The 14,441-nt window shown below is 34.4% G+C and overlaps 1 protein-coding gene across 1 annotated transcript in view; it reads right to left on the bottom strand.

Annotated features, from left to right (window-relative positions):
- The window catches only part of LOC111062258 (acid sphingomyelinase-like phosphodiesterase 3b), a 320,678-nt gene that overhangs the window by 46,583 nt on the left and 259,654 nt on the right, over window positions 1–14,441 (bottom strand). The window lies entirely within an intron of this gene.

Genomic DNA, 14,441 nt, shown 5'->3' with positions numbered 1-14,441 from the left:
ACTATGTATCGGAATGTATTTCCTAAATAATCTTTATTAAAAGCGTGTTTTTGATATGAAAAACATGTTTTTTAATTTTTCTTGGTTTAAAATTAGGATTTTAGAACCTCTTCCACAGTGTTACTCTGATATAGTGTCATTAAGTGTGTGTCCCCTTATATGACGTTATAACTAAGCTACATTGTAGTTTGTTTCAGTAGTACTTGACAATGAAATTCATTGTACCAAAATTATTTGAAAGTTTTGAGCTACTCCATCGATATTGTAGCTGCTCTCCATATGTGTAGATAATTACTTTATGATCTCTACTGATTTCATCCTTGTCTGATCAATAATATCATTGATTGGATCTGTATGTGCATTCCCAGGGTGCGGTCATCAGCATATATTATGTTGGCAAGCCTGGTGAGTTGGTTGATCACCAAGGGGGGCTTTCAAATCAGCTCATAGTGATAATGTGGGTTATAGGCTAATAATAATCACATCAAGCCACTCTTGGCAATTGAATCACATTAGTGCAACCCGCATTACGTGTATTGACTGTGTTGGTCCCGTTGAAAATTTTGTCACATACATAACTTATCCATCTAACGTCGTGCACTTACTGTCAAAATAGGGACATGTTTCAACCAGATCACCCACTATAAATAATTTTCCTTTCAAAGCATGAGCCAGATTTGACCCATTTCACGGAATAGGATGATCCATCCAAATTGAATTGTTATTATTGTATAGTAATATAATTATAGTAATTAGTGATATTCTTTATAGCCTACTTGAAGTAATTTGTAGGTAGTTCCTCGGTTTAGTATCATTGTACTAGGTGATAATTAGGGCAATCGACTTAGTTTTAGATTGTCTGAGGTTTTTTGTTTTTATCTGTCTTTAGCATAATTTGATGATATCTTCGACACATATCATATTATATAGTGTGGAGTGGTATTTGAAGGCTTCACACATGTAGAGTGAATCTTGTACTGAGTCAATGGTGTAGCGGCTATAAATTTTGTAATTGCGTGCGTGGACGCGGGATGTACACCAGACTGATTGATTCACTACAATTCAATACAATTGTCGGAATCGCGGGAGGCCTAAACGCTCGCTCACCCTTGATTCTCTAATGACAAATTGTATAGTGATGAAATTTTTATAAGCAGTGTAGCGATCGCTAAACACTGAAGACGGATACCTTAAAATTATTACCTGTGAAGAATGAGCATACAAAATCATACAGGTCGAGCAAAAATCCCGATGTAGATAATTTACGGGACTGCGTCTCTAATAAGTTCTGAAGGATTAAAATACGGTATTTGAACCAAATATCGTTCAGAATATACTTCGAGAACAGAGTCTTGTCGGGTTTTAAGCTCTATTGCAGGAATTTATATGATCTATGGCTGCATCTGCTGTACAATTGATGTGTTCGCTCCAAAGTCGAGGTAGGTAACAGATAAAAGCTGATGTATGAGCAGGTAAGGACAAAGAATAAATATCTCGATCTGACCCCACTCGCTACATCCACTTAGACCTGTTCCATATCCAGCTTAATTCAATTATTCCATGATCGTATTCGATCGGTTCTTGATGATATAGAACGTATCAGACACAATAATTGACAGGCTTAAGAAAAATCGAACTCAGAAAGCGAATTAACAAAACTGAAATATATTATAATAAAATATGTAATCATACAGTGCAGGTTCAGAATTTGATTTACAGTTGATAATAATTTAGCATTAACAGAACAGTTAAAAATTTTCTTGTGCTTGCATGATACCATGCGTGATTCAACAGAATTTTACAATTGATAAAATTGAACAGTTTTGAAAAAATAATGAAAAAATGAATTTATAAAATATTTTTTAAAATGCTCGGGGTCGTGGTTCTGGCAGCGGAGGATAGCTAATCAACTACAAGTTCTTATAAATTCAATATGAATAAATTCTAGGCTCTTAAATGCTAAAGCGCTTGTCGGCGTGGCCAATAATTTAACGAAGAAAAATTTATGTTTTTCTGCACTGAAATATTTTCGAAGCGTAGATTGGGGCCCCTTTTAAAACTTATAACTCACGTGAATTTCCTGGCGGTCGTGGTTTTCTTCTTTAGATCCAAAATCGTTTGATCGGCAGCAATCCAGGCTTCGGTTTCAGCACGTGGGGATTTTGATTAATATCTCCTTCACCGAATTAATTAAGGATAATTTACTTCAAGATTTTTAAATTTATCGATTGATGAAAACAGAAATTTACGAACACAAATAAATTGGCCTAAAATATCGGCTCACAAATAGAACATTTAAAATCGAACAATAAATTTCACAAATAGGTCTTGGTAACTATAAAAGAGATCTGCACGGAGAGGATTTCAAAAGGGAAGTGCTGTCCTTTCTCTAAGCTTCTTGGCTAGACCTTTCTTCTCAGAATCTCGATGTAATAATTTGCATAAAACTTTGCCATTGGTAGAAAACCTGTGACGTAAACATGACGTCAGTGGCAAGCAGTAGAATACAATTCCTTTAACTACAATAATAATTCAATTCATGTAATTCTTAAAACTGCTTAATCTTATAGACATAGTTCCTCTCATACAATGTACATGTGCTAGTGTAACTGATAAGGCAGGGTTGTTGTCTGATAATAGATTAACATGTGTTGCTTTCAAACGATCACCTTCTTGGTGCTATTTCTATGCACTGTGATTGGCTTAGACCTGCCAAAGAGATTAATTACCATGTGGTTCAGTTGAATTAAATCATTAATAAATTAATATTCTTGTACAATTTTTATTAGGTTTGAGATTGTTATAATTAATTTCTGCCATTTTATCAATAATATAATTTCATGCTATGACCTAGTTAGTTACAATAAGACCTGACATATAATATAATTTCTTAAATAATAAATAATTTCAACGATAATACATACATTTTATTTTTTATTTGAAATTCTTGGTCCTTTATTGATAGTTTTATATTTTTTAGAGATGGTATTATATCTTACGTGAAGCCAGCATGACATTGACAATACTTTGAATCAGTCAGCTGCGTTCGAACTGTTTTAAAAACATCTGATCGATAGTAAACAAAGTGTAACCTCAAAATCAATGATCAATTCATAAACAATTTGTGCTTATTTGCAAAATAATTATAATTTTATTGAATATTTTCCTAGAAAATATTCGGTACAGAACGGTACTCTTATCTAATATACAGTTACTGATAAGTAAGCTTTATCGCTCGGTCGCTAACTATTCCTTTAGCAAATTCTTTCATTTTAAAAGGTAATCACAATTTTTCTCTCTTCTCATGAGATCTATTTGAAAGATTCATCACAATAGTGAGGTGTCATTTGAAAAACTTTGAATAGTGTTATATTATTGAAAATGTATAAACATATTATGTTATGTTCCTGAATTCATGAATAAACTCATCTGGATGTGTTGTCCAACATCCAGAGAAAGTATTATTTTTATTGAATGGATTTGTTGAAACTTCTCTTCTAACGAACGGATAAGACCGTTTAACACCGTTTGAAGAATCATACTTAAATGAATGATTCGAGCTTTCGACCTTGAGATGGTCACTAAATTTTTTGTCTTTTTTCAAGAGGTTCTTCGAAAAAATAATTAATCGTTTATAGTTTCAAGATTGATTCTTACCGTCAATGTTCCAAAAAATAGTGAATTTGATAGTAAATTTCTATCTAAATTTGGGAAAGGTTTCGGGCTTCATGCCTGTTGTATCTTTTCCAATCATTCATAGTTGAGGATGATATTGCATGTATCAATGTATGAATAAATAAATAAATTAATAGTTTCTCACAATAAATTCTCTTAGATTGACAAGTAAAACTGAAAGAATGTGAATAAGGTCACGTTATAACTCTTCAAGAATCATTCGAGAATTTCGTGTTATGAAATGAAATGAAAAAATCTTTATTAGGCGGAGTTAGGACTTTTAGGTCCTCTCTACCACTCAACCTCGATATCAGTGTTATCCTTCATGAGAGAGATTCTCAACTCAATCCTGCCCGATAAATATTTTGGACTCATATATTCATTGTCAATAATGCATAATGAGGTTGATACAGATAAATTTATGATGGAACTGATCATATCTGATATCAAATATCTTGGTATCTGAAGTTTCAAGTAAAAATCACTATATTAATTAAACTGCTCCACTACATGGGTTTCCCATAGTTGAGTAGGTTAATTTCCGAAAAAATGCAAATTTATCTATATTTGTGGTAAATTTCTTATATTGTACTTTTGAATATCATTTATTGTATATCATGTATCATGTATTGATTAGATTGCTTGTTTGTATATTAATGGAAATAATTTTTATTATTATTATTATAAATCATCAAGAAGTATGAAGAACAGCGTGAGTCTCGTAATTCCATCTACTGGTTCCACAAATTTTGAATCAATCTAACAATAGAATCAATCAGTATTAGAATAACTGAGCTGATCAGTCCACGTAGAGATTACATCTTGCTCTCAATTGAATTGAAATACATTCTATTTTCAAAGAAAACAGTTAATTTCTGTGAAAATTACTCCCATGATATGTAACTAGTCGATGTTTAGCGTAAAGAGTATCTAGAGACATCAAGACATTCTTGTCATAATGTGATATCAATATAGAGCAATACTATGGAGAAGTCCACTGTATACATTTGAATTTGACTAACATAGGAAACGTGATGTACAACTATGCTCTGAACAAATATATGTATGGTCAAAACGTATGGTTTACAGAGGCAGGTATGCCTATGTGGACCACAAAATAAGGGAATATCTTATTATTCCTTACTCTGTGTCATAATCCGTGGTCATAGATCTATATGCATTTGGTTGCATGTCATGAATAGTTTCCAGTGAGTATCATATGCTCGTGTGAGATTCAATCCTGACAGTCGATTGATCAGAAATACAATGACCTGAAATACTCTGGTCTGAGGGGATCGCTATGAACTTGATACTAAACTGCAAGTCTATATTCCTGTATTGTATTAGGTGGTGGAAGTGTTCTTGTCGGAATGGCCTGCTCACAAAAGATATCCGAGAAGTTTTAGAAACTGTAGTTCACAAAGATTGCGTGGCACGGGCAAGGAAGAGGGAAGAGTGAAATGGAATACACTTGAGGCTCAAGAGGAGTGAGTGAGAGAGAAATGGTAGGTCGCATGCTTTGTCCCCTCTTTGAACCGGCCAAGGGATCTAAATCAAGCTGTAAGTGGCTCAGCCTAGCACTGAATATTGTCCTTCACCCCATCCTTACCTGTATTATTACACAACAATGCATGCATTGCATTAGGCATGCATAGTCCCTAAACAACTGTTACAACAGCTGTGCTGTATACAATTCAAGCCGTAAGGCTTGTTATACCGAGATTTGGAGGAGTATCCTATTGCTTTGTCAAATCAATAATAATTGATGTGAGCTCTATGCAACTAGAGCAATGCTGCTTGCAATGTGATTCGAAACACTCAATTGTAGTACAACAATCTCAATGGTATGTAGCGATTTTATCGGGTTCAAAACCCAAGAAAATATATGTCAAATTGATGGAAGCTCCATTGATTAGACAATATTGTCTGAAAATTATGGATGCATCCAGTACTCTATACGGAACGCAATCATGCTAATTAGTATAACAATCCAAATATTCATCATCTGAATGTACAAATTTCAATAATGCCAAACATAGCTTTTCACGCACACATTATTTGTGGGAAGCATTTTTTCATAGTATGATGGTTTGTATAGAAAATAGAATAGAATAGAATGACTTTCTCATTTGATGAAGTGGTGAAGTTTGTTCAGTAATGTACACTCCACCACTAAGTGACGAGAGAAAAAGCACAAGGTAAAAATGTTTTCTCTCTCCTGATCATTTCGATGGTGTGCTTATTGTAAAAATAGAGAACAAGGAATACTAGCATTGTTGGAATAGAATATGAGTTAGCTATAGACTGACAATCATCTTGGTTATACGAATACAGATTATCAATTAATTTATTTATTACGTTAGCTCAAATAATAAAATGATCGGAAAAGAAAAAAACAGGCTATTGCCCAACACTTCTTCAATTTCCTAATTTAGTTTCAAATTGTCCAAATATTATACATACTATTATTGATAATTATGGATCAATTTGAAGTGATTGATCATCCATTGTAAAGAGTCTAAATTGTGAAAAAGCAAGATTTGTGAATAAGGATGTAGACTGATTATTGCAGATGATAGATTTCACAAGCCTCCAGTCTGAATCAGTAAAGTTCATCAAGTATGGTCAAATTTTATCAATTAAAAAAATCGCATTTAATCATTCAATACTTATATCATACTCAATCAGTTCATACAAAAATAGTATTCATAAATGGTTGTGATAAATGGCTTCCAGCTAAAGAGTTTCATTCATTCAGTTCCAGCACCAGATGTAAATTGATGTTATAGTAGGTTTCCAAAACTGTTTGAACATTATTTTATCTCACACATCAAGGAAACAGGTTCATAATAACTGGATATAAAGTGGGGAGAAAACTTCTTACCTGTTTTCAGGATAATTTTCACCTATCTTATTTGAAAGTTCAGAGCGCAGGTTATAAGAATTCAAGCCGATAATAAATCTTAATATAAGATGAACTTTCTCACACTGTATGGAGTATTCGTGCTTTGTAATCATAAAAGTTGATTTGCGAAAACTCGGATGAGATCGGTGTGTTATATCGGTGCATTACGCTGGCGGCATCATTATGCATACACAGCTCATTGTACTTTCGAAGGCGAATTGTTCTTGTTATACTAAGCATTATTAGTTACAAAGAGTAATATATGAGTAAAGTTTCGTTCATTATGCAAACAGAGCCGTTCTTTGCAGAAGGTAATTTAACTCGGGCTAGAATGAAGTGTGAACACACTTAGCTGAGCTTGCAGAAGGAAGTGAGAAGTGGTGGATCGGAGAAGTGGTGGAACGGAGAAGTGGAGGAGCGGAGAAGTCAATTTGGCTGAGAAGGATTTCTTGATACGATTCCTATGCAGCAACACCAGATGCTTGTTTCAGCATTGAACTCACTGATAAAACAGAGTACAGCTAATCAGTAGGTGGCAGGAGCACTCGCGTGGATTTGTTGATAGAAAAGGTGCAAAAATTTGAATGTGTACCCCGCTCTCGACTCAGTTCCAACCCATAATAAATTCATTGTTCAATGCATATAGTTCAGAGGTTAATTAGGTTGAAAGTTTCCATTTGAAATTTTTCAGTAAGCTGATTCTCATTCCTTAAGCACGAAATGAGTATACCCGAATCTGAATAACCAGTGATTCTCGATGAACTTACAGAGTAAGTTTTTGATCAATTCCTGTTCACCTATGGAACTTATAAACTCGTTGTTGAAAGTTGATAATCAACTGGAAAAAGAGATGTAGGGACGCCAAGTAAAATATGGGTACCGGAACAGGTTAATTGGTGAGCCTTATCCCTTAAGTGAAGATGATGATGATGATAATAATTATGTTATTATGAACTCAGTTTGTGAACTCAATTATTGTGAACTCAGTTCATCATTGTCCCTGTTGTACTCTACAGAACTATAGTGATTCGAAATAGGAAAAAGTTATCTTTTCCCGTGAGTTTTGAGAAACTACTAAAGTTAATTTAAACCCGCTTCCTAGACTAATTCAATTTCTGTTCACTAGAAGCAGACATGAGAAAGGTTAATTGGAAAAATTCTATGGGATAGAGCTTAGGTTACGAATGTGTCTCCAAGAAATTGTACATCACAAATATGACTCCAAGTAAACTATCATTAGGGGACATATATGTGAATGAATCGTGACATATGAAATAAGAGGAGAAACTTGAACACTCTTCTATACTTACGTTTTGATCAATTCCTGTCAACCCAGTTCTCTCACTTGGATTTAATATACTATTTTATGTTTGTATTGTTAGTAATAGATCTTGAAATATTTTCTAAAACCTTGACGCTGTTGAATGATCGATAAAATACAAACTAATATCACCAGTAGTCGGCTGAACTATCAGCTTGTATTTTATCATGCAACAGTGCACAGAGGTTCATCTCATTCATTATAATCTCAACATAAAATATACTCATAGATACGAAAGCTGGAAAGTTGGAAAAATGAGAAAATAACTAGGAAAGACCTTGTATGGAGTGTCATCTTAAAAAACGGAAGTCGGAAAGTTGGAAAAGAAGAGTGAATATTTAGGAAAGATCTAGTATGAAGTGCTGCTACATCCTCTATCAAACTCCAATAGATCTTTTTTGAGGGCCTAAACGGTTGTTTGGGAAACTGCAACAATTCCAAGACGGTTTATCCAGGAAGACATTCGTGTGCAGAGATGTAGTATTTGTTGGAGCGACCCGTTTTTGGTGTCCGCCATTATTCAAATGTGTAGTTCCATTACCGTCCTACTCTGCCCGGAGTCATGAATTATTTTATTCATGCTACATTGCTGTAACTCATCCCATGCAGCTCGATATTGTCATACAAAATGGTCCACGTCCCTCCAAGCATCAACCTCAACGTCACAAAAGCCAGTTTCTTCCATTGCGAAGATCGTCTGATTGGTGATATAAAAACGAACAACAACAGTGATCAATTATCTCAGAGTAAACGTGCTTCGGTGGAACATTTTTTCTCCCAGAAAACTTCTGCTGAAATTCGTGTCTTCCTTAGAGTTTCCACTGCAGCAATTTCTTGGAAAATTCCAGAACAATTAATACTCAGAACTAAAACTGGAATCTTCTTCACTCCAAGTTGTCTTATAATGGAAGTGAATAGATGAATGAAAAGCCTTATTGCATTAATCATCATTCATTAATGTTGATGAATGACGCTCCATCATAAGAATAATCATGATTAGTGACCATGAGGCTGGCCACTAACGGTAGAACATGCATGATACACATAACGACACATTGTTGCGTCATCAAAGCGAAAGGCTTGAAGCAATTTTTTTCTGTTTCTCCAATTATTTGTTGTTTATTTTTCCTTCGCGGTTCTATTTGAGGTTGAATTATTTTTGTATCGTTATAATTTGAAACTTTCCAGAGGTCTATTTATTGCTGATTTCATGTTAGAATACTCTCTTGTTGATGATAAAACATGCATTGTGAACATGTGCCTCATATTACAGAAAAATGAGAGGAAGTATTCATTATGTCACGTATGAAATGAAGAGGTGAAATAACTAAAACATTTTCATATGCCTATTCTGTTCATAACCGTGTTCTATTCTGAACTCTAATCACGTTGTTCCAGCTGAAAATTCCATGGAATATTGAAATTCTTATGTCTCTGATACATTATTACATTTAGAGGCTGCTCAATTTATCATGAGAGATATTATTTATTTTCTCTGCTGAGCTTGGCATGTAAAGCATGACCGCATGACCTTGCAGTTCCTGGTATTCGCTCTTTTTAAATCAAGTGATACAAAGCGTTCACGCATTTTTCTGGAACGTGATAAATGTAGTGTCGAGGAACGAGAAAGTTGAATAAATAACATCTTGAATAAAGTCAGGAGTATTTTTGTGAAAGAGTGGAGCTATCTCACTGCGTCACAGTACACGATGAATAACGAGGTGGTGTGTGACAGAGAGGGGAGAGCTGTTTGTGCTCTTTTGAAGGTGATAGCCTACCAGTTGCACGGAGATTACGGCTTACAGGAGGTGAACAATCAGCGCCGCGTAATGCTTTGACGAGATTCCGTTGTGATAGGACACAGAGAATGTACGGTATAGCAGTGAGGAAAAATGGGAAGGTTTTGAATATGACATGGAGAAAAAGAATATTTTATCATTTACGGTCGATTTCCCATGTGCAGCAGTCACGAAGCTAGATCAACAGTGCGCGCTGTTTACTCAGGAAAAGTACGGAGCAGAAGTCGTTTTATTCTCTGATTTGTTTGATTTATGGAGAGAGAAATCGAATATGTTTTGCAGTGAGACAACTAAGTGCGAGGATTTGTTGAGCTCTGTTCTGGCAAGGCGGCTGGCTGATAGCGGCTGGTGACGAATCTGGCTGCTACGAGCAACACGCGATTTCAAACCTCACACTGAATTTATCACTCCTCTTTTCTCGAATCGTTCATCATCTCTTTCAGTCGCATTCGAATACACTACGACTACCACTTCAACTTGTATCTCTTTTGTTGAGAAGTCAGTACTGATAATTTATTTGTAAATTCAATGATCTTTCTCTATGAAATCGTTGAAACTTTCCGATTTTTTCTATGTTACAACACCACTAGGTACCATCCAATTCTCTGGATTCCTTTTGAATGTTAATTTAAGATAGAACTCGTATGATGATTAATAATCAGTTTGATATTTTTTCAGGCTACTTGAGAAAAATGTTTGTCTCACTGTTGATATATTTATGGGGAAGAATTTATAGATAAAGTTTCAGTTGGTATTCGGGTGAAAATTTTTCAATGGAAAATAATGTCTTTCTACTGAAGCAAGAAATAACTAATACTAATTCAACAACTAATATAATCCATAGACGAACAAACTCACTCTCTATAATACGAGAAATATAACTAATCTATTAATACTGCTTGCTTAATTTTAGATGCAGGAAGACTCTCAACAACTCCAGTTATCAAAAACAATATTTGTTCAAGAATCATTCCCTGCTACACAGCGAACACCATTTCTCTATTTAACCGTGGTAGTTCATCCCTTTCTATAGAAGCTACTGACCAGTACACAGGTACTTTTCGCCATGACGAACAAAATTTCATTCCATATCAATCATATTCTCATTTGATTAACATCGAGTTTTTATTCTATTCATAAATGAATTGAGATGATGATTATGATTTGATGACAAAATTTTTTACATCATCAATATCAATTATTATGTTCTCAATTTTATTTTTAATGAGATTTTATTCTATTATTGGATGGAAAAAATGTTTACAATTTGATGGAAAAATTACGTTCCATCATGTAGATAAATTCTATATCTAATGAGTTCCTATTCCATACAGCGATGAATTCAAACAATGCTCATGATTTTATGATTCAAGTAGTTGTTGAAACATTTTTATAGTAGTCATGACTCAGGGGTGTGAGTTTAGTAAAGTTTTGTCGGAAAGCTGAATCGAGGTCACTTGTCACTTCAACGTTGCAATTATTCTCCAGAACTGGATATGAGCAGCTCGATTCTAATGAGACAGTCTCAATATGTTGAATTTTCGAATGGAATTATGCTAACATTACACTAAAACTGTAATAACCTTGTTTCTACTCGATAGAGAAATGTATTCAGGAATTTTCATACCGATTCCGTGACGGTCACATCCTATACAGCATTTCAGTTCATACCTTGAAGAACTCTATTGAATAGAATACTTACTAGTTAGCCCTCCAGAACTCGCTCATGAACTATTGTACTGCCGGTAGGTGGCACCAGTTACTTGGATGTTTTTTACACTTCATAACAATAGAATTCTGAGACGAACTCCTGATTTCACATGAAATACTCTTTACTCTTTCTCCCGTAAGGGTAAACAAGTTAGAATAAAAATTCAAGACAGAAAGCTGAAATCACCTGTTGGCGCATGATGGACAACTCTCAAAACAGAAATGAGAAGTCAGTTGGATGATAAGTTACCACAATTTTTCATGCACTACTATGCAATGTTATACTCTTGTGTCATGGAAAAGGACGAAGGAGTGAGTGAGCTCGGTCTGTATAATGATTAATAGAATATGATTCGAATAATTTAGAGTTGATTAATGGAACCTATCAGAATTATAGGTCGAAAATACACATCCACAAATGGACAACGGCTTGAGCCAATTATTAGTAAGAGCTTGCTATGTTCGTTCAATGAATTCGAAAGTTCTCTGCATATGACATTATTCTCCAGCAAATAACAATTCCAGCATTTTCCTTGGAAATTTAATTATTTTATCAACTGCAATATTCGATGAGATAGGTCCATAACACACCATGTTCTGTTCATCGTCAATCGGACAAACAAGGTTTCTGTTAACATGTGGAAAAAATCTTTTGTATTTAATTCCACTTGAAAATCCAGAAAATTATGACTCAAAAGAATGAGGAACAGAAATTCCTCATATATAGTTCAATGATATAGAAATAACTATATTCTTGGGACAATAAATAACTGAAGAATATATAGCTTGATATATACTTTCACTATTATGGGCAAATGTCCACTTTCAATTTATTCTATGTTTGTATACTCAAATGCGGGATCATATCTCTGTGGACATATTTTATTTATTTCTTGGTAGATGAATAACAAATTATTGTGTCCAGATACAACCACATTATATATTTTCCAGACATATATCCAATAGCCATTTGGAGAGAGTTTCCAATTGATACCGTTGTTAGTATTCCAAATAAAATTGAACAAAAGTTGAGGTGGAATCATTGAACTTCAATGGTTCAACATGATTGAAGAGTCGATGAGTGGAGAAAAAATTATAAAAAACACCAATTAATAGCTAATAGCTTTTATTGAATCGATATGGCTATATATTTGTAAAGTATAGACATTGGTGCAATAGCCTCGCAAAAAGAATCTCCAATATTGAAACCACTGTTAGCAATGCAAATAAAATCGAAGCATAATGAAGTTGAGTTATCATAATATTGGGTTTGTATGGATTATCATGATCATAGAGTGAGGTGAGAAGAGGGAAGATGACGTACAACACCAATAAATAACTATTATTTATTTTGCATGAAGCACAGATTCAGCTCATGGTTCGATAGCCCACATTTACAAAATGAACGATGTACATTACAATGATGACGTTGATGTTGATGATGATGATCGCAATGATGATGATGTTGATGATAATGTATTCGGTGGCAAATCGATGGCTGGTCTGCTTAGCATGTTTGATCAACGGCAGTCCATAAAGAGTGATAGCGTGATATCATGCACCGTTCTACACATAGTAATCGCCTTGACCTGAACGAATACACCCCCCGTAATTGTAAACCAGTATTGGGTTCGTGTCCGGATTTATTCTTGCTCAATCTTTCCAACAAGCAAATTCCATCCTCGCAGGGCAAGAAATTAATAACGACCTGGAAAGCATAGCTTGCCGAGCGGAAACTCTCTATACTAGTCGACTGCCTGTGTAGAAAATCACTGCACACAAAAATAACAGTGCCAACTTGTGGAAAGCGTAACTGTGCATTCCAATTGCATTGCATCGCTTTGCATGTTTCCAGTCCAACTCGGACACAAAGTGGAAATTGGAGAACAATAACAGCTAAGTGACGGAAAGCTACGGGAAAGTTTGAAAACTCCACGACTGCTATTCACAACAGTGTTATTAAAACATAAATTGTAGTTTTCTTCTACAACGGAAACAAGCCATTGAATTGGAGTGTTCTTTTCAATAGAAAGAATACGACATTTTTCTAATAACACTGTATAATATAGTAGTATTGACAACATCAATGCCTCAACCTATCTATTCATTTATTGTGCAACACACTATAATCATATATTACCATGGAAGAAAAACCAGGCTGAGCATAAATAATTCCTCTCCAAAATTTTGATGAAAAATCAATGTTGTCCAAAGTATTATTATATGTTATGAAATCACACATCACTGCTTCACCACTCAACTTTCGGTCAATTAATAATTATTTCAAATACACCAAAGTTATTAACAAAATGGTTATAACTTAATCCTTATAGATTCTATTAGATTGAACGGAAGTTGACAAACACATATGTTCATCATGTGTATGATAAGTTATGTTCAATCTAATATAATCTTAAAGGATTGAGTTATTAACATTTTTTAAATAAATTTGGTCTAATCGCAGCTTTAAGGTATTTGGTTTCAATATTTGGTTTTGCAGTCATGGTATTATTATGCGTGCCCATCAGTATCAATATTCTCACATTCGAAAAAAACTAATTTGATAGGTGAATAAAAATAAACAAATGAACTAAATAATGCTGGAGAAATTATAATATTTTTGATTCTAAAAAAATAATTTTCATCCGATAGAAAGTTCATCACGGAACTGGATGAATTATATCATATGGAATACAAATTCAAACGTGAACTGAGTTTAACATTTAAAACAGTTGACATCTCGTACTTGTGGATGAGAATACTGCGTGAGGTCTACTGTTCACAGAACTACTAGTAATGATAGAGTCAACCAGTGTTGAAAAAGGACGTGGCGTTCGAAAGTGTCCAAAAATGTGAGTAGAAGGTAAACAGAGAAAACCTATACGTTTTATTCAAGGCTAATAGGTAACCCATGCTCCGAAAGAATTCAACCAAAAACTTGACGTACTGAAATCTTGAAGGATTTGAAATAGGCCTATAACCATCCTCGGTAGATAAAGAATCTATTTCAAGTTGATCAGTCCAGTAGTTC

Source organism: Nilaparvata lugens, chromosome 2, assembly GCF_014356525.2.
Source record: "Nilaparvata lugens isolate BPH chromosome 2, ASM1435652v1, whole genome shotgun sequence".
NCBI lineage: Eukaryota > Metazoa > Arthropoda > Insecta > Hemiptera > Delphacidae > Nilaparvata > Nilaparvata lugens.
The sequence above is the reverse complement of the archived record's forward strand: the minus strand, read 5'-3'. Positions and strand labels throughout refer to the sequence as shown.